We start from the raw sequence: 21,454 nt of genomic DNA, 5'->3' as shown, positions 1-21,454 counted from the left end.
GTCATGGTCCTTCTCTGTATGCCCTGGCTATCCTGGAACTTGCTAATTAGACCACACTGACCTTGAACTCACACAGTTCAAGTCTCTGGGTCCTGAGTGCTGCCATTAAACACATGTGTGTGGCAACAACTTTTTTTCTTTTTTCTTTCTTTCTTTCTTTTCTTTTCTTCTTCTTTTTTTTTTTAACAATTTTTTTTTCCTTTTGAAGGTTGGTTCTGTCCTTCTATTGTGTTGGACTCAGGCAGGCAGGGATTTTTACTCTTTGTGTCAGGTTGGCTTTCTTTCTTATTTAGTTATTTTTTATTATTTCAGCTCACTATATAGACCAGGCTGGCCTCAAAGTCATAACGATCCATCTGCCTCTACCTCTGCCTTTGCCTCTGTCTCCTCCTGGGTACTAGGACTAAAGTATTACTATACCTGGCCCTTTAACAAGCTCCTTCTCTTCTTCTTCTTCAGCTTTAAAAAAAAAATTATTTACTTTATTTATTGCATATGAGTGCTTTACAGAAGAGGGCAGCAGATCTCATTATAGATGGTTGTGAGCCACCATGTGGTTGCTGGGAATTGAACTCAGGACCTCTGGAAGAGTAGGTGGCACTCTTAACCACTGAGCCATTTCTCCAGCCCCCTTTTTCAGCTTTTTATTCCATTGATTTACTTTCTGTGTATGGAAGGCAGAGAGGAACTGTACACACCTAAGGCTTCAGCTTGGGGACAAGTCCCTTCACCCAGGAACCATCTTTCAGGCCTCATAACATCACCTGAACATAACTGTATCACTTTCTTTAGACCCCATTGGTTATAACTGTATCACTTTCTTCACACCCCATTGGTCAGAACGGTTGCACACCGTGGTCCCTTACCTTAGGGGATACATCATGGCCTCCAGCGCAGGTCTAAAACTGGCCCCCCAGTCCTCCATAAGCTACATTTGTTTATTATATGTATCTACGACAAAATCCAATTCATAGCTCAGGCATGGTAACAGATTAATGACAAGTATAACAAATAGTATAACTTCAGTAATACTGTAGTAAAAGTTGTGCAACCTGCTCTCCTGAAATAGCTTACAGTGCAGCACTCATTCCTGTCTTTATGGTGACAGGATGGATTGAGGCACAGCACGGGACTACCACAGACTTTCTGAACATAGGTCAGGAGGCTCCTCCGCCCGAGGGGATCCCGGATCACGTGGCCATGACGACGCAGGGTGAGTAGTGTATACAGGACGGATCCAGTGGACAGAGCGGTGACTCACATCCTGGGCGGGACAGAGGAGGAGAGCACCAGATTTCATCACGCCACTCAAAGCAGTAGAACCGATGGGCTCTGCTTATCTCTGTAAATTTCCACTTGTCATTTTTAGGGGTAACCCTGGAACCCTGCTGCCAGTGAAAGCATGGATGGGGGACTGCTGCAGATGGCTGTGGAAGGGAGGATCCTTTTTCCACATACTGTGCCCTTTGACCTGAACTAGCGACGGGAGGATTTCAGTCAAAGTAACCGAGGGTCTGCAGGGAAAGCGGTTTGGCCCAGATCCAGGTCCAAGCGTTCGTTCGGCTGTGACAGGACCCCCGGTCTTCAGGTATATGCTGATCTTACTAACAAATTACCACCTTCAATCTGAGCCAGCTCTTTAGGGTAATGGCTCCTCCTTTCTCACGTCAGCACAGGGCCACCACAAAGGTGTGATGGGGCAGGGTGGTGAGGGTGATGGGCGGGGACTGGTCCTGCATTTTATGTGTGTGGGTGACTTTCCTCCATCTAAGTCTGTGCACCACCATTCACATGCCTGGTGCCAGCAAAGGCCAGAAGCTGGGGTCAGATTCCTTATAACCCCAGTTACAGGAGGCTGTGCGCCATGGGGTGCTGGGAACCAACACAGTTCTTCTAAAGGAGAAGCCAGGGTACTTAACCACTGGGCCACCTCCCCAGCCCACACGTCAGGGTGAATTAAAATGAAGACTTTGGGGAAGCTGGATAAACAAATAATATGTTTTTGTTTTTGTTTTTGTTTTTTTCATTTTAAAAGACTTTATATGATTTCCTAGAGCAGAGCCTTCATGCTGAGCGTAGCTTCTGATTCGGAGAGAGAAGTCAGGACGAAGCTCCCTTCCAACCCCACCTCAGGGTCCTGGTTGATGAGCAGGGGCACAGGGTGGGAAGGGGACAGTAATGGGATCTTCCCAGGGACAGTTCAGGAGGAGCCATCAGGCCTGCACAGGGAGAGGGGAAACAGGGAAGAGGCTGAGGCAGTTCCCGTAGGTCAGGAAGGCCAGCCAATTCTGACCCCTCTGCAGGAACATCTCCTCAGCTCCCTCAGGAGAGAACCCCGCAGAGGCCAGCGGTGCATCGGGAGCCGGTGTGACAACCGGAAGCAGGCCAGGCCAGATCTTGGGGCTGGTTTCAAGCTTCAGTTTCTGGACCTTGCTGGAGCTCTTTTCCCCCCCTCAAACAATCTCCAGCTGCATCTCTGAAGGGATGTCACCAGACTAGCAGCTTCTTTTGAGATGATAGATCAGGAAGGGCTTTTGAAACCGCACCTTCCACTTCTGATGTTGGGGCTGGAAGCACAGGGCCTTCTTGTCCCTTGATGTAGCTAGGAGGTCCACCTCTTGCTGGATCTGTGGCACAAATCTCACGGAGTCTTCTTGGATAGGCTTTTCTTTATTTTATTATTTTTAAATTTGATTTATTAGCCAGGCATGGTGGCGCACGCCTTTAATCCCAGCACTTGGGAGGCAGAGGCAGGCGGATCGCTGTGAGTTCGAGGCCAGCCTGGTCTACAAAGTGAGTCCAGGATAGCCAAGGCTAACACAGAGAGACTCTGTCTCGAAAACACCAAAAAAATTTTTTTTGATTTATTTATTTATGGTTTTTTGAAACAGAGTTTCTCTGTCTTACCCTGGGTGTCCTGGACTCCCTTTGAAGACCAGGCTGGCCTCGAACTTGCAGCGATCCGCCTGCTTTTGCCTCCCAAGTGCTGGGATTAAAGGTGTGTGTGCACTACCACACCCAGCTATTTTCTTTATTTGTATGTGTATGTATATATATGCTTCAGGGAGTCTTTGCCTGGGGAGATGTAGACAAACGTCTGCCTCTTTATTGAGCACCAAACCAAGAGCACCATGTCACCCAAGTCCACCTTGGGTAGTTAATGAGCTTATTGGCTTTACTAAGGAGCACAGGTGAGGGGTTACTCACAGGAACACGAGGAACCCCAAACAGCCACGGCACTGGATCTCACTCTAGAAGGGATGGTGACCTCCCCATGGCTGCACGGACAGAGTCCTGTCTTAGGGCTGGTCTCAGCTGCCCTCCTAGGCTCCTGGTACTTGGGACACTCTTGAAAAACTGACAAACGGGCAGGTACCACCATGGTTATGTTGGTACTGAGTGGGTACCTTGTGGTACACACATAAAAACCAGGTCTTGGTGGTGAGAAGATCAGGACACTTGTGAGGCCATCCCCATCATGATTTAAAATACAATTTAAAAATTTTTTTTTCTTTTTGGTTTTTTTTTCCTTTTTTTTTTTCTTTTTCTTTTTTTCTTTTTGGTGTTTTGAGACAGGGTCTCTCTATGTAGCCTTGGCCATCCTGGACTCACTTTGTAAACCAGGCTGGCCTCGAACTCACAGCGATCCACCTGCCTCTGCCTCCCAAGTGCTGGGATTAAAGGCATGAGCCGCTACCATGCCCGGCAAATAAATATATTTTTAAAGGGCCTCACTATGTATCTCAAGCTGGCCTGAAACTTCCTATGTAGCCTGTGTAGAGTTGAGCGTGTGGCTCTTCTCTCACCCCTGCCACTCCGGCTGCACTGTCCTGGGCTGTGTGCCCGCCTCCACTGTACTGTGTGTGAGTCACCCTTGTGTCTTTGTTCAGGCTTGGCCCCGCTGCCTCCTGGTCCCCCTACACAGGAATTACTCACCATTTATGTCATCAGTCCCCTGGAATGTGCACCGTCCTCTGAGACACCCTCTCTCCCCACATCATGCACTGCCTTCCCTCCGCTGAGGCTTAAAGTAATGAGCGTTCGTTCATTGTGGAAAATTTAGACATAAAACGTAAATATCCACCAGTTCTCAAGACCAGCTCACAGCAGTGTTTCCTCTAGCATTCTCTCCAGAGCCCCTTGCTCCAGGTCTCCACGCAGGCCTGTTAGGCCTCCCGCTTCCCTGTTTCCTTTTGACATGTAGCCCAGGCTGGCTCCAAACCCCACACTCTGTCTCAGCCTCCTGTGTGCTGGGTTGGGGCTGGTGCACAGGGCAGGATGCTAGTTTCCCCTTCTTCCTAAAAGCCCTCCTTCGCCCTCCCCTCCCACGCTCTGTGGGTGAATCCCATCCTTGCTGTCCTGAAGTTCGTTCTTTGAGAAACCTTTCCGCCCCCGCAAGCTGGGACTCCCAGGACACACTCACAACCCAGTACTTTTCCTTAGAGAAGTGACCACCGCTAGAAATAAGCTGTCATTTGTGTTCCTCTTGTTTGATATGTCTCCTGGATACGCGGCTCAATGTGCAGGTTAAGACTGGCCTTTCCTGTTTATTCCTGTGTGTGTGTGTGTGTGTGTGTGTGTGTGTGTGCGCGCGCGCGTGCTAGGTCTCACTAAGCAGCCAAGGCTAGCCTCAGACTTATGATTCTCCTGCCTCAGCCTCATACATGCTAAGACTGCAGATGTGTGCCACCATGCCTGGCATCCTCTTATTTATCCTAAGGGTCTCACTGACCAGCACAACATCCAGTATACAGAAAACATATTAACACGTTGCACCAGGACACTGTCCTAGAAAAGCCACGTGTCCACCCTCAGTTACTCTTCATAAGATCAGTTTAAAGTGTGAGCATGTTGCTCAGTGAGTAGAATACTTGTCTAAGATGCAGTGAGCCCTGGGTTCAGCCCCCCGGCACCCTATAAACTGGGTGTGGTAATCCCAGCACTCAGGAGGTAGATGACAAGGGTCAGAAGTTCAAGGCTGCCCGCAGCCATAAGGTGAGATCCAAGCCAGCTTGGGCCACTTGGGATCTTGTCCTTAAAAACCAGTGTGTGGGGGACACAACCCTGGAGAGTTGGATCAGTGGTTAAGAGCACTTTTTCTCTTGCAGAGGACCCCAGTGTGGTTCCCAGCATCTATGTGGTGGCTCTCCACTACCTGAACTCTAGTTCTGGGGATCTTATACCCTCTTCTGACCTTTGTGGGCACTAGGCACACACTGGGTACACATTATACAAATGTGAAGACAAACATTTATGTAGATAAAAATAAATGTGTTAAAAACTAAATAAGTTAAATAAGGCTTAGCAGTTAAGAATACATACTGGAGCTGGAGAGATGGCTCAGCGGTTAAGAGCACTGCCTGCTCTTCCAAAGGACCCGGGTTCAATTCCCAGCACCCACATGGCAGCTCACAACGGTCTGTAACTCCGAGATCTGACACGCCTACACCAAAGCACGTAAATTCAAAATTAAATAAAGAATACATACTGGAGCCAGGAGTGGTGGTGCATGCCTCTTTAATCCCAGCACTTGGGGAGGCAGAGGCAGGTGGATCTCTGTGAGTTAAGGCCAGCCTTGTCTATAAAGCTAGTCTAGGACAGCCAAGGTTACACAGAGAAACCTTGTCTGAATCCACCCCCCACCAAGAAAAAAACAAACAAACCAAAAATGCGAACACTTATTTTTCAGGGGACCTAAGTTTGATTTCTCCCTTATCAATGGCCTGTCAAGGCAGCTCCAGGGGATCAGTAGCCTCTTCCACCCACGTGCACATGTCCGTGTGCACACACACAAACACACACAGACTCACACAAACACATAAAAGAGTTAACTTGACAAACACAGCCAATCAACTGTGGTGCACCTGAGACAGGACACTGAGCTAGAGGTTCCTGTTCCCAAGGAGCCCCTCAGCCTTTTGAGAAAGAAAGGTCAGTAAATAAGAGTTCCATGTATATTTTCCAAGTATAGCCAACATTAGGCAGTCGGCAGAATCCTGGGGAAGTGACACGACCCCTTTTAAGATAATTTACTTTATTGTGTATGTGTTCCTATGTGAGCTCGTGTGTATCACATGCGTACGGTGTCCTCAGAGACTGGTGAGGGTGTCGGATCCCCTGGAAATGGAGTTACAGGCGGAAGTGGGCCACCTGTGACAGATGCTGGGAGCCAAGCCCAGGCGTTCTGTAGGACCTCTTGCTAGGCCATCTAAGCAGCCTTAACACCGCTCTTAAAATTCTTGCCCTTGTTAACGAATTAGCCCCACAGGATCTGGGATTATGGGATTGGGTTAGGGCTGTGAAGCGGCAGGTCTCTGAGACAGGGCAGTAGTAACGCAGTGACAGGTAGGGAAACCGATCCGGCAGAGAAAGGCAGAGTATTGCGGGGATGTGGAAGGGGCTCCCACGTCCTGGAATCCTGCTGAAGCCTCTTGCCAAGAGTGCTGACAAGGGGCAGCAGGGTGGCTCAGTGGGTGAGGGCGTTTGTAGCCCTCGAACTTCAGTTGATCCCTGGAACCCACGGGGTGGAAAGAGACCTCTGGCCTCACCTCACATGGGAAACCGCCCCCTCTCCAAACACAGAAAGTAAATACATGTAATAAAAAATAATAATAGCCAGGCAGTGGTGGCGCACGCCTTTCATCCCAGCACTCGGGAGGCGGAGGCAGGTGGATCCCTGTGAGTTCCAGGCCAGCCTGGTCTACAAAGTGAGACCAGGATAGCCAAGGCTACACAGAGAGACCCTGTCCCAAAAAACAAAAAACAAAAAAAGAACACACACACATACACACACACACACACACACACACACACACACACACACACACACACACAAACCCCAGAAAAAAAGAATTCCATAACAATTAACATTTGCTATGGAAGTTGCCAACATAGAGACAATATTTCTTTTACATAGAGATGTTTCAAGTAAGAATGTTGAAATAAGCTGGGCATGGTGGTGTATACCTTTAATCCCAGCACTGGAGAGGCAGAGGCAGGTGGATCGCTTTGAGTTTAAGGCCAGCCTGGTCTACAAAGTGAGTCCAGGTCCAGGACAGCCAAAGCTATACAGAGAAGCCCTGTCTTGAAAAAACAAAACAAAACAAAACAAAAAAAAAAAAAAAAAAAAAAAAAGAGAGAAGCCCTGTCTCGAAAAACCAAAAAAAAAAAAAAAAAAAAAAAGAAAGAAAAGAAAAGAAAAAAAAAGTTGAAATAGCAATGAATCAGGCTTGAGGACTCAGCATATATGACCTTGGGTATTTTTTCCCTCCTCTCCTGGAATTTCACAAAGGAGATTAGTAGCTTTTGTTTGTTTCTTTGTTTTTAGGCTTTTTTTTAAAGTTAATAACTTCTGTTTAGATACCCTAATTTCCTGCATGCCTATGACCTAAGATGTGACCTTATCAACTGCAATCCCTGTAAATTCCACACACAAGACTCAGATTCCTTAGCAACCCTTTGAAGAACTCACCAAAATTGTTCGCATAGGGGCTGGGGGTGGAGTTTTCTCGGTAGGGTGTCTGTCTAGCATGCCCAGCACCCCATAAACCAGGTGCATGCCGTCACCCCAAAACTTGGGAAGTAGAGGCAAGTGGATCAGCGGTTCAAGGTCATCCTGGGCTACGCAGCAAGTGTGAGGCCAACCTAGGCTACTGGAGATGCTGTCTTAAGTGACCACAGCCACAGCAGAACAAGCCTGGATCTTCGCGCTCCTAGCCTAGCGCCCGGGCCCTTTCCGTCCACTCTGCCTCAGGAACCCTTAGTGTACTCCTTCCCCTCCTCCTCCTATTCTGGGAATCTTCACATCTTTTTATTTTTTTAAGACAGGGTCTCAGTAGGTAGCCCTAGCTGACCTGGAACTCACAGAGATCCACCTGCCTCCGCCTCCCAAGTACCACTCTGCCTGGAAATCCTCACATCTTTTGGTTTTCCCTTATAATGATCTCCCCGGCTTCCATGTTTTTTTGTTTTTGCTTTTGTTTTTTGTTTTGTTGTTTTGGTTTTTGGTTTTTCGAGAGAGGGTTTCTCTGTGTAGCCTTGGCTGTCCTGGACTCACTTTGTAGACCAGGCTGGCCTTGAACTTACAGATATCCGCCTGCCTCTGTCTCTTAAGTGCCAGGAATTAAAGGCGTGCGCCACCACCGCCCGGCTTCCATGTTTTTCTCATGTCCACATGCTCCACCCCCCACCCCAGTGCCCACCTTCACCTCCCACCTCTGCTCTCTGGCCTTGCTCTCCTTAGATCCCTTCACCTATTTGAAGCCAGACTGAGCCATCCCAGACAGCCTTTCCCCGGCTTAAAACTCCCACAAGCTTCAATGGGACTGCAGGGACAGCTCAGTGGCTGCAACAGCAGACAATCTGCCTTTGCTTCCCAGCACCCACATAGCTGCTCAACACTCTCTCTTTAGTTCCTCCCTCTCTCCTTCCCTTCTGAGATGGGGCCTCTTGTAAGCCAGGCTCGCCTCACACTTACTGTGTTTGAGGATGACCTTGAACTCCTGACCCTCTTGCCTCTACCTCCCTTCAGACCTGCACCACCGTACTTAGCTTTACATGCTGGCTGCTGTCTAAAGCAGTAGTCGCTCTACCAACTGAGCTACAGCCCCAGCCTGTTTGCCTTTTCTATTTAAAAATAATTTTAATTAGTTGATTTATTATTATTATTTATGTATATGAGTATTTCCCTGCATATAAGGCTGTGCATCACATATATGCCTGATTCCCATTGGTACCAGAAGAGGCCTTTGGAACCCTTGACCCTGGAGCTGCAGACGATGGCGGGCCCCAGTCTCAGGAGCTGCAGGTGATGGCGGGCCCCAGTCTCAGGAGCTGCAGGTGATGGCGGGCCCCAGTCTCAGGAGCTGCAGGTGATGGCGGGCCCCAGTCTCAGGAGCTGCAGACGATGGCGGGCCCCAGTCTCAGGGGCTGCAGATGATGGCGGGCCCCAGTCTCAGGGGCTGCAGGTGATGGCGGGCCCCAGTCTCAGGAGCAGGCTGTATCCTTCTTGTGCAGTGCTGTTTTCTTGTGGTGCGCAAGCCCCACTTGTGCCTATGCAAGCGGACGTGGTAGCACCCACACCTGTGGTCCCACACCGGGCTGGCAGAGGCTGGAGGATCTCACCTTGAGTTCCAAGCCAGCTTGGTATACACAGCGAGTTCTAGGCCAGCCAGGGCTACACAGTGAGACCCTGACTGAAAAGACCCAAAACGACACGCTTGGGAGACTGGATCAGGGGCCACCGGAGGGTTGCGGGTATAGCCGGAACGGAGCCCCAACACTTGTCCTCCCACACCCCACGCTGTGCATCTCTACCAAGGCACCCTTTAAAATCTCTTTATGATTAACCAGCAGAGTGCTGTGGGCTATGCTCATGAGATAATTGGCCATGCAGAAGGAACTATGGGGATGCCAACTTAGAGTTAAAAGAAACTTGGACTCTGTGCTGGGTAGTTTTATGTTGACCAGACATATGCTAGCATTATCTGAGAGGAGGAAACCTCGAGTAAGAAGATGCCTCCCTAAGATCCACTTGTGGGGCATCTTCTCCGCTAGTGATTGATAGGGGAGGGTCCAGATCACTGTGAGTGGCGCCACCCCTGAGCTGGGTCCTGGGTTCTGTAAGAAAGCAGGCTGAGAGCCGGCGTGGTGGCACATACCTTTCATCCTAGCAATCGTGAGGCAGAGGCAGGCGGGTCTCCGTGAGTGTGAGGCCAGTCTGGTCTACAAATCGAATCCAGACAGCCAACGCTACACAGAGAAACCCTGACTTGAAAAAACAAATTAAGAAAGCAGGCTGAGGAAGCCATGAAGAGCAAGCCAGTAAGCAGCACCCTCCATGGCCGCTGCCTCAGCTGCTGCCTCCAGGTCCCTGCCCTGAGTCCCTCAGGGATGGACTGCTACCTGGAAGTGTAAGCTAAAATAAACCCTTTCCTCCCTGCGTTGCCTTGGTCACTGTGGTCCATCACAGCCATGGTGACCCTAAGTAGGACAGAAGTTGGCACCAGGATTGTGCGGTACTGCTGTGACAGACCTGACCACGTTGATTTGGGGAGGACTTGGGGAGGACTTTGGAACTTTGCACTAGAAAACACACCGAGTGCTCAAAGCTTGGTGAGCTGTTGTTCTGTGGGAGCTTGGGAGAAAGGAGTTTTGAGAGAGAGAGGCACATGATGGAGGGCCAGCCTGTGAAGTTTCAGAAGGAAGCAAAGACTCTACTGTGCCGTTTCTTTTCTTTCTTTCTTTCTTTTTTTTTTTTTTTTTTTTTTTTTTTTTTTTTTTTTTGGTTTATCGAGACAGAGTTTCTCTGTGTAGCCCTGGCTGTCCTAGACTCCCTTTGAGGACCAGGCTAGCCTCAAACTCACAGTGATCCGCCTGCCTCTGCCTCCTGAGTGCTGGAATTAAAGGCGTGCGCTACTGGGCTGTTTCTGTGAAGAGTCTGTGGTGTCTGGTCAGCTGGGCTGAAGAATTAGTTGTGACTGACAAGAGACAAAAATCACTAAAGTGAAACCTTTGCTTCGGCGGGACAATGGATGCCGGCCAGCTGGGGCTGCAGAATCAGCTGTGATGAGGAAGAAGCCAGCATCGCTGAGGTGGGATCTTCTGGGAAGTGTTTCCTCAGGGTCAGCCACAGAAGCTGTGTTCCAGGTGATCAAGATTGCAACTTGTGCTGGCGGCTGAACTTGGGAGGGTAAGAGCCACCCAGGTAGCAGTGGTTCGGAGGACACGGAGGGGTCATGGAGAGCAGCTGGGGCTTGGCACTGGAGTCTGCGGATTCCCCCAGGAGAGGCCTTTGGTGAAAGTGCAGCCCAGTTGTAGCAGGCGACCCCAGCAGGTTTGAAAATGCCTGCACTGAGGCCAGCCTGGTCTACAAAGTGAGTCTAGGACGGCCAAGGCTACACAGAGGAAAACCCTGTCTCAAACAAAACAAAACAACAAACGAAAATGCCTGTAGCACAGGATGACCACCAAGACAGGCAGCAGTGGGTGCAGCGGGCCGGAGCCTAGAATAGAAGCTGTGAGCTGCAGAGGGCAGAGCCAGAGAGTGACCCAAGTCCTTAGAGGAGTCCACAAGACTGTGAGTGAACCCCAGATAACCACACACTGAGCTAGTTACACTTTTGAAGTTCCGGTTTTGTTCAGATTGTGACTGTGTCCTGGTTCTTTCCTCTTGAACTAAGAAAAGATTTAACTTATTTTTGATTTTTACAGTAGTCCACACTTGAAAGACTTTGAATTTTAAAGATTCTGGATTTTAATTTTTGTCATTGTTATTGTTTCGTTTTAGAGATGAGGTTTCTCTGTGTAGCCTTGGCTTTTCTGGAACTTACTCTGTAGGCCAGGCTGGCCTCGAACTCACAGCGATCTGCCTGCCTCTGCCTCCCAAGTGCTGGGATTAAAGGTGTGCACCACCACTCCGGGCAAGTGTTACTTCTGCATCATGGTGACAAAATCCCTGACAAACAACTTGTGGGAGAGTTCATCCTGGCTCACGGTCTTAGAGGGCACAGGAGTCCATCTTGGTTGGGGAGGGCATGACAGAGTTCATGCTGGTGAAAACTGACCACGAGGTGAAGATCAGACAGCAAGGCTGGAGGCACGGTTGACTAACCCTCTAAAAGTCCCTGTGGCTCCACTCACCCAGGTCCCATGTCCTAAAGCTGCATGATGCTCCAACTTGAGTCATCCCCTGCCTCAACATCGCATGCATTGGGATTGTAGCTATGCACCAACTGCATCATGGCTTTGTTTTTAACCTTCAAGTAGATGAAACAAAGTTTCAAAACTTAAGATGACGATGGACATGGTGGCTTTAGTCCCAACACTTGAGAGGCGGAGGCAGGTGGCTTTCTAGGACTTGAAGGCCAGCCTGGTCTAAAAGCCAAGTTCCAGGCCAGCCAGAGCTACATAGTGAGATAGGTCTCTTTCTTTTCTTTTTTATTGGTGTCATGGGGCAGGAGGGGGGGAAGTGGGGCAGATGTGAGACAAGGTTTTTCTGTGTAACAGCTCTGGCTGTCCTGGACTCACTCTGTAGACCGGGCTGGCCTCGAACTCACAGAGATACGCCTGCCGCTGCCTCCCAAGTGAGACCCTATCTTGAACAAAACAAACAAGAAAACTGGGCATGGTGGTGTGGCAGGCCGAGGCAGGAGAACCCTTATAAGCTAGAGGCCATCCTGGGGTTCCCAGAGAGACCCCCCCAAAAAAGACAAGAAAAACAAGTTAAAATATCAGCAGCAGTAAACTCATCGGATTGCTCAACTCTTCCTATCCAAGGAGAGCTGGAGATAACAGGGAGAGCCTGTGCCCCAGCCCTGAGCTGAGCAAGACAGGGTCGGGGAGGGGCACGGGCCTCCCAGCTGCCTGTCTCTGTGTAACTGGTAACTTGCTAGATTGCTAGAAAGCTCCTTTGCTCGGTCAAGGGCACCTGTTCAGTGGCTACGAAGCAAACACTGGGCTTTGGCCAGTGTCTGTCTGTCTGTCTATTTATCTATTTATTCATTTAGAGACAGGATTTCTTTACTTTTCTTTTTTCTTCTTCCTCCTCCTCCTCCTCCTCCTCCTCCTCCTCTTCTTCTTCTTCTTTCAAGTCAGAGTTTCTCTTGTAGTCCACACTGTCCTGGACTCGCTTTGTAGACCAGGCTGGCCTTGAACTCACAGAGATCTGCCTGCTTCTGCCTCCCTGAGTGTTGAGATTAAAGGTGTGCGCCACCACTCCCAGTTACTCTTTTGCTCGATTAATTAATTAAAATATTTATTCATATCTGTATGTGCCTACATTTTTGAATGCCATGTGTGAGTGTGCCTGTGGAGGCTGGAAGAGGGCTTTACGCCCACCCCACCCTCGCCTGGAGTTGGATGTTGGTGGTGCCACTTGACGTAGGTGCTGGGAACAGGAAACTTTTATCTGCTGAGACACCTATCCAGTCCTAAATTTGTTTTTTCTGACAGTGTTGGGAATTGAAACTAGGGCCTTTCACAGGCTGGCAGGTGCTCGACCAGTGAGCCAGAGACCCAACCCTATTTTTTTTTTCTGAGATAGAGTCTTCCTGTATAGTTCAGCTTGACCTTGAACTCTGTGTCTAGAGAAAATAATTGAACTTGTGTCAATCTTCCTGCCTCTGCTTCCTAAGTGTTGGAGTTATAGGCACGTACTCCACACTCAGTTTATTTGATTCTGGAGTTATTTATCTGAACTAATGTCTTGCTGTGTTACACAGGCTGGCCTTGAACTTGGGGGATTTGGATGCTGTATTAGGGTTCTCCAGAGGAACACAACTTACAGAATGAATCTACAGAAGAGAAATTTATTGGAACGGCTTGCAGACTGTGGCCCAGCTAATCTGACAACCACTGTCTACCAAAGAAAGGTGCAAGAGTTCAGTAGCTGCACCTGAGCTCCGAAAGGCTCACAGAGACAGACGCACCACCAGGGAGCCGGCATGGGACGGACGCTCTGCACATGGTACAGTTGTGCAGCTTGGTCTTCCTGTGGGACATCTTACCGCGGGAGCAGGGGCTGTCTCCGATTCTGCTGCCTGCCTTAGGGACCCTTTCCTCCTCCTCGGTGCCTGGTCTTAGTGCATCTTGACATGACATGGCTGGTTGATATCCACGGATGCTTGTCCTTTCCTGAAGAGAAATGGAGGAGGAATGCATGGGGAGGAGGGGGAGGGAGGAAAAACTGTGGTCCAGATGTGAAACAAACAAAAACAAAAAAACCAAAAAGAATCCCGTAGTTGCTCACTCCGGGATGTCTCAGCTGGTCTTCAGTGTACGCTGCATGTCAGTGCAGGAATGGACTTGCCAGTGAGGCAAGAACAAGCAGGCAATGAAAGCAAGCCTCCGCCATCCGTGTCCTTTATGTAGGCCGCCAGCAGGCATGTGGTCTAGACTAAGGGTGGATCATTCCACAAAGATCCAGTTTTGAAATAGTTCTTCCTACTTCGCATGATTTAATTAAGAAAAAAAAATTCCTCGAAGGTGTGCCCAGCCAACATTGGGTTAGTTAACTCCATATGTAATCAAGTTGGCAGCCATGAATAGCCGTTGCAGGTGCATCTTCAAACTTTTAAGTTGCTGGGACTACAGGTGTGAGTACTGGGGCTACAGGTGTGAGTACTGGGACTCCAGGTGTGTGCACTGGGACTACAGGTGTGAGTACTGGGACTAAAAGTGTATGCACTGGGACTACAGGTGTGTGCAGTGGGACTCCAGGTGTGTGCACTGGGACTCCAGGTGTGTGCACTGGGACTACAGGTGTGTGCACTGGGACTACAGGTGTGAGCACTGGGACTACAGGTGTGAGCACTGGGACAACAAGTGTGTGCACTGGCTCTTTCCTGTCTTTACAGCAGGTTGCTTGTTTTCTTCTTGCTAAGTTTTGAGCGTTCTTTGTGTGTTTTCTTCCACTCACTCTTTCTTACTATCTGAACGGAATCTTTTGTATGGTAGACATCTGCCTTTTGTCGTTTAATATTTTTATCGACACATAACTGAGGCACAGCAAAGCGTGTGAATCTCGAATGTGCAGCTGGTGAGGCTTTTCCTGGGGTGATAGCATCATCTGGAGACTTCCTCCTTCCGCCTTACAATCAATACACAGCACCCTCTTTCCTCCCCCACCAATCAGCCATAGGTTCTGCTTCTCTCACTGCAGCTGGTTTTGCCTGGACCCTTCCTCCCTCCCTTCCTCCCTTCCTTTCTTTTTCTTTTGACACAGGGTCTCATTGTGTAGACCCAATTGGCCTTAAACTCACAGAGATCTGCCTGTCCCTTCCTCCTAAGTTTGTGATTAATCTTTCTTTTTTGAGGAGCTGGGAGGGAGGGTTGGGAACACGCTTTCCCATGAGGCTCAGGCTGTCCTTGAACTCATAATCCTCCTGCCTCAGCCTCCCAAGCTGGAAGTGTCTCTAATAAACGTGTCTGTCTTGCCAACCTTCCCATGTCGGAGGAAGCACTGACGCTGCTCGCAGACAACATTCAGAGGCTGGGGAGAAAAGCGTGGGTCCCTGGGTGCCGGTGAGCCCACCTCACAGGGGGCTCCAAAGACGGGGTGGGGGTTGGGGGAGTCTTTGGCCTAAGAGCTTCAAACTCCAGTGAAATGGGCAGGGCAGTTCTTAGGAACCAAAAGACAGGGGTGCAGCCTTTGAATCTGACAGTTGCTGGACATCAAGCAAACCACATAGTTGTGGACCTTGGCCACCAAATCTGTAAACTGAGAACAACCAGCTCCACATAGGCCGAGCGTACTCACACACACTGTCCCTGAGGCTCAGGAGTCCAATGTTAGTCTTGGCTATGTAGAGAGTTTGAGGCCAGCCTGGTCTATACAGCAAGTTCTAGGGCAGCCAGAGTGACACAGTGAAACCCTGCCTCAAACAAACAAAACATAAAGAGAGGAAAAGAAGGATTAACAGGCCTGGCCATGGTGGTGCACACCTTTAATCCCAGCACTTGGGAGGCAGAGGTAGGCAGATCGCTGTGAGTTCGAGGCCAGCCTGGTCTATAAAGTGAGTCTAGGGCAGCCAAGGCTACACAGAAACCCTGTCTCCAAAAGAGAGAGAGAGAGAGAGAGAGAGAGAGAGAGAGAGAGAGAGAGAGAGAGAGAGAGAGAAGGATTAATATAGTTTATGAGGGAGAGGAGAAGTAGGGAGTAAATAAGAAGAAAGCGGCCAACAGCCCAGGCAGATGGAAATGATCCTGATTAGCTGGTTACCTGAACCACAGGCAGCAAAAACCAAGCTTGGCTATTGGCGCGCGGTCACCTTCCTTGCCAGTCTCTCACCCACCAGACTTGGGATGTGAAGGGAAGGAGTCTTCAAGAATAAGGGAAGAAATAAATCAGGCCAACCTAGAGATTCAGGGATTTCTGCATAACCCGGGGTCAGCGAGAGCAAGAGGGAGAGGGGGCGGAGCACCAGGGTCCCTGGATTAGGCTTGGGCCTCAGGAGAGGTTGCCAAGGACCCAGGGCTTGCTGCGGACTTGGGATCTGCTGCAGACTCCGGCACGTTTAGATATTGGTCTTCCTATGGATGGGCCAGGAGAAATCTTGGATACCATGATCAAGAAAACACACCCAGATGTTAGCTAAACTACCCTGTCTGCTGTGTGGACAGTGCAGGTCTGCTGTGTGGAGAGTGCGGAGGCGGGGAGGGGTCTCCACATTGGGAGTGGGTAAGACGGCCTGTGGAGGATGTCCTCGCCTGAGTTTTCTGGATTGGCTGCAGGCTGGGCATTGGTTCACGTGGGCTGCTCTGTCTCCCCGGTTCTTCCTCTTCACATCTCTTCCCTTCTTCTCCAACCTCGCTTTATCTCACCTGGGTCTCACGTATCCCGGGCTGGGCTTGAACTCTCGACACAGCTTGAGGATGAACTCGCACTCCTGATCTTAGTGCCTCCACCTTTCATGTGGAAAGGACGGTGGGTACCCCGAATCAGGCAATATTTGTGGGTTTGTTAGGGGTTTTTGTTTTGTTTTGTTTTTGTTTTTGAGACAGGCTCTCACTGTTTAGCCCAGGCTGGTCTTGAAGTAGCAATTCTTCTGCCTCAGCCTCCCTAAGACTGGAATTAGGATTCTGCTTCAGTCTGCCTACCTGTCATGTCATCGCCTACCTGCCATGGGGACATAACCCTGCCCAGTATATAAAAGGACAGACTTACCTGGTCTCTCTCTCTCCCTCCCTCCCTCTCTCTCTCTCTCTCTCCCTCCCTCTCTCTCTCTCTCTCTCTCCCTCCCTCTCTCTCTCTCTTTCTCTTTTACTTTCTCTCTTCCTCCATCTCTGTCTCTGTCTCTCTGGGGTACCCTCCCCCCTTTCCTTCTCCTTCATGCTGATTTAATAAACCTCATTTTAAAAAAAAAGGGCCAGGGGTGGTGTGTGCCTCGAACTCACAGCAATCCGCCTGCCTCTGCCTCCCCAGCGCTGGCATTAAAGGCCTGCGCCACCCCGCCCGGCGAAGCAAGGTGTCTGACTGAATCTGGAGCGCACTGATGGCCAATGAACGTCAGGAATTCATCCCCCTGTCTCAGTACCTGTCATCTGGCTTCTGATGTGGATGCCAAGGATCTGAACTCAGGTCCTTGTGCTGGTGTGGCCATCGCTCCGGCCCAAGCTGGCTTTGAACTCATGACGCTCTTGCTTCCTCTTCTGGAGCGCCTGCCCGTTGCTGTGTACCGGGCTCGCTCTGACGGAATGGTAACTGGGTACAGAGAAGTCAAACACGCGCAGAGCCGATCTCGGGCAGGCTCCCTCTCCATGCAGGGCCGGCTACCTGGCTCAGGGGCAACATACCTAGTATAAGGGAGTTTATTTGGGGGGAAGGGAGGGGAGAGGAGTTAGATCCTCCGGGAGGAAAGGTAAAGGCGGAGGATTGGACGTGCAGGCAGGCAGGCAGACAAGACAGGGTCAGAGACAGAGCGCGTGAGCTGGGGAGAGGGCGGGGCGGCCCTTTCATCCGGCGCACAGCTGGTCCGCACCTGGCGGTGGCGGCATCCAGTGACATAATGATGTAGGAGGTTGCTAGGACCCTGGAGGCAGGCGCGCCTGTACACTGACAGAAGCAGCAGCCATCGTCTCTCCTGCCTCCTCAGGTCGGGCCTCTCTGAGGAAGGCACCCAGAGGCACAACTCTGCACTGCCATCTGATTCAGGATGTGAAAGCTCTCACACAGATGACGTCACTCCAACCTTGCAACTATAGCTCCAGTGAGAAGGGCGCGATTACTAATAGTTGGGAAAAAAAAAAAAACCAACACTATCAAAGGAAGTGCAGTGATGTGTCAAAGGTCAGAACCTGGACTTACATCTTCTGACTCCGCAAAAAGTGCTCAGCCTTACGACATCATTAGACAGCTGACGCGGCCAGGCGTGCACTTCACACACCGTGCCTGGGGCATGGCGGGGCCGGGGCCTGGGGTGACCGGCTGGGCTGTTTACCCGACTGCTCCTCAGCTGCCTCCTGTCTAGGAAAACACTTTTCAGGGCTCAGAGAGAGAAGTGGGGTGGGGAGGGGGAGGGTCACAGAGAAGTGAGGGATTGGCATCAATTTCCTTTTGTTGAGCAATGGTTTCCGCCATCTGGACGGGTGACGTCAGCTCCCTGGGTTTCGGCCAGGGTTCTGCGGCTCGGCGCCCAGGAAACAGACTTCCGGCCAGCAGACCTGGAGGAGGAGCCTCTCAGCTTGCCAAGGCAGGAATCACTCCAGGGAAGGTTTCAGGGCAGGAAATCAGATTCAAAGGCCAAGGGCAGCTCAGGTGGTCCCGGATCATGGGGCTGGACCATTTCTTTATCGCAGACGGTTTTTGTGACTAACAGACTCAAGTATATTGGGAGTAGACGGAGGAAAGGTAAGCAAAGCAGGGGACGTCTGGAAAAAGACACACACACCGAAGGTAAACACAGAAAATAGAACCATGGGTCCCGACCCTGGAAAGCTTTGCAGGCACACTAAGTCCTCAACAGGGCGGAGCTGGGCTGGTGAAGAACTTCGCTTTTGGGATTTGAAACGTGCTCCTCTGAGAAAGACACTTAAACAAAGCTCCGTTAATTAGGGCGAAGCTAAGCTGTGCCCACCTCCCCTCTTCGCTCGCCACAGTGCCCAGGCCTGGTTCCTGCACCAGCTTACTCACTCTGACTCTGCCTGCTAATTTCATCCCCTTTGGTCATCACAGTGATGGTAGGCAGTGGAGAAATAGATGGCTTAATTTAGGTTTTTGTGTTTTTGTTTCCTTTCTTTCTTTCCTGAGTCAAAGAGTTACTTTGTAGTCCAAGCCGGCCTTAAGCTTACCATCATTCCTCCTCTCCGGGCTTCCCAGGCGGTGGTACAGGTGCCCCGCATTGGTCCAGCCTGTGCTTCTGCCCTCACCGTGCGCAACCCTCAGCAGACTCCCTTTTCAGCTATCATAGCTCCTCACTCAGGACCCAAACAGGCTAGGACAGAGCTCGACCACTGAGTCACGTCTTGGCTCTTTGGTTGTTGTTGATGTTTTCTTTTTCAAGACAGAGTTTCTCTGAGTAGCCTTGGCTGTCCTGGACTCACTTTGTAGACCAGGCTGGCCCAGAACTCACAGAGATCCTCCTGCCTCTGCCTCCTGAGTGCTGGGATTAAAGACGTGTGCTACCACCCCGACCTAGGCTCTTTTAAATTTATTTATTTATTTATTTATTTAGTATATGGCGTTCTACCTGCACACCAGAAAAGGGCACCAGATCTCATTATAGATGGTTGTGAGCCACCATGTGGTTGCTGGGAATTGAACTCAGGACCTTTGGAAGAGGAGCCAGTGCTCTTAACCTCTGAGCCAACTCTCCAGCCCTCTTTTAAAAAAAAAAAAAACTTAAAAAGTTATTTATTTTTGTTTAATGTTTGTGGGTGGTTGTCTTGCCTGCATATATGTATGCGCACCATACACGTGCCTGGTGCCCCGGGCGGTCAGAGAGCGTGTCAGGTCTCCTGGTGTTACAGACTGTTATGAGCTGCCGTGTGGGTACTGGGAATCAAGCTCTCTGGTCCTCTAGAAGAGCAGCAAGTACTCACAACCACTAAGCCATTGTCTCAGCACCACTTTTTTTTTTTTAACTAATTTCAGGGAGGAGTTCATTAAATTGGCAAGCCCCATCCCTCAGCTTCCCAGGTGCTGGGGTGATTGCCATATGTCACTGTGGCAGACAATTTGCTCTTTCGTTTATTTGCATCTTTCAAAAAGGATTTAGTTTTATTTATGTGTATGTTTGTGTCTCTGTGTACACACCCACATGTATGCAGGTGCCAGAAGGGGCCAGAAGGGGGCGTCGGATCTCCTGGAGCTGCAGGTAGTTGTGAGCTGCCTGGTGTTGGCGCTAGGAACTGAACTCAGGTCCCCTGGAGGAGCAGCCAGAGCTGTTAGCTATTGGGGAGTCTTGTCGGGCCCCGTTTTGCCCTTTTAGAGGGTAAATGGAATTGAAAAATATCCAGAGTAGCTGCTGTAGGTTGTAGCCGTTGCCACCATCAACTTCAGAATATCTTTATTATCCTCAAAAGACGGTGTACCGAGCTGAGTGTGACGGCCCATGCCTGCAATCCCCCGTACTCTGTAGGGGCTGAGGCAGGAGAGTTGTTCTGAGCTGGAGGCCAGCCTGAGCTACATAAACAAAACTGCCTACACATAGTCACAGGAACTCTTTCACAAGTCTTTTCCTCTCAAGCCCCAGGCAACCCCTGATGTCTCTACATATCTGTGTATTCAGGATGTTTTAGGGTTCATCCGTGTTGGAGCGTGCGCCTTCTCTGTCCTGCTCACCACGCTCTCCGTGTGGCTCTACCACGTCCTCATCCACGCATCCCTTCTGGCTGTTTTCTTTGGGTGACATGGTCAACTTGACTGGGCTAAAATGGTCATGAGAACACACCGCTGGGTGTTTCAGGGACAAAAAGGAACACCCCGAAAGTGAGCAGCAGCACACTATGAGCTGTCCCAGACTAAAGGAAGAGAACCAAGCAGAGTGTCGGGATTCCCCTCTGATTCCTGACTACACACAGATACGACACGACGGGGTACTCACGCCCCTGCCATCCCGCCTTCCCTGCCACGGTGGACTATGGTCCACGTTTTAGCCACCGTGAGGAACACTGTCCTGGGCACTCTCACAGACTCCGAGTGAAACGCCTTTGTCCCTCTTGGGAGGAGGAGTGATGTTTACAGGTCGTCTTAGGTCACACGGTGGCTCCAGCAGGTTCAGCTTTTTTGAGGAAATTCCAGTTTTCAGAGTTCACCACTTAATGTTCCCGCCAGCAACGTGAGATGATTCAGCCTCTCCAGCGCGTCCTCCCTCCCCTCAACCCCTGGCCTCAGAGTGTAGCCCATGCCGGCCTGTAACTTGTAACCCTCCCCACCTCAGTGTCCCCAGTAGCTGGGTGACAGGCGCCAGCCATAATGCTCAGCTTCTCCATTTGTAAGTCGATATATTTGAGCCAGGTGTGGTGACACACACCTGTAACCCCAGCACTTGAGAGTTGGAGGCAGGAGGATGGACAGTCCAAGGACAGACAGACATAGTAAGTCCAAGGCCAGTCCTGGCTACATGAATCCCAGCCTCAAATAAATAAATAAAGAGGTATCTGTATTTTTCATTGAGTTGCAAGGATTCTTCTTCTTTTTTTTATTATTTAATGTCCATGAGTCTGTGAGTAGGTACCAGCATCTCATACACGCAGTGCTCACAGAGCCCCGAAGACAACTAGAGTATATTGGTTGTGAGCTGCTATGTAGGTGCTGAGATTCAAACCTAGGTCTTCTGCAAAAGCAGCAAGGGCTTTGCTCACCGAGCATGTCTTCAGCCCCGAGTTAGGGCTTTGTCTGCGCTGTGATGGGGGGGCGGGGTATGTCTTTCCAATTGTCTCAGCATTAATATGCTTGCTTTACGTTTCTAGCATTTTCTTCTGGGACAGAATGCCACTCTCTGTAGGCTCTGTGTGG

At 50.1% G+C, this 21,454-nt stretch overlaps 2 long non-coding RNA genes across 2 annotated transcripts; both read left to right on the top strand.

The window, feature by feature from the left end:
* The first annotated feature begins 1,108 nt into the window (after nucleotides 1-1,108).
* LOC311581562 lies at nucleotides 1,109-13,348 on the top strand. The gene is made up of 3 exons (XR_014773801.1): nucleotides 1,109-1,213; nucleotides 1,370-1,588; nucleotides 13,221-13,348. It is a non-coding gene; the product is annotated as an uncharacterized lncRNA (long non-coding RNA).
* Nucleotides 13,349-17,493: 4,145 nt separating this feature from the next.
* LOC311581563 lies at nucleotides 17,494-21,108 on the top strand. The gene is made up of 2 exons (XR_014773802.1): nucleotides 17,494-18,346; nucleotides 20,236-21,108. It is a non-coding gene; the product is annotated as an uncharacterized lncRNA (long non-coding RNA).
* The last annotated feature ends 346 nt before the right edge of the window (nucleotides 21,109-21,454 follow it).

Source organism: Acomys minous (genome assembly GCF_964271855.1).
Source record: "Acomys minous genome assembly, chromosome: 13".
Taxonomy (NCBI): domain Eukaryota; kingdom Metazoa; phylum Chordata; class Mammalia; order Rodentia; family Muridae; genus Acomys; species Acomys minous.
The sequence above is the reverse complement of the archived record's forward strand: the minus strand, read 5'-3'. Positions and strand labels throughout refer to the sequence as shown.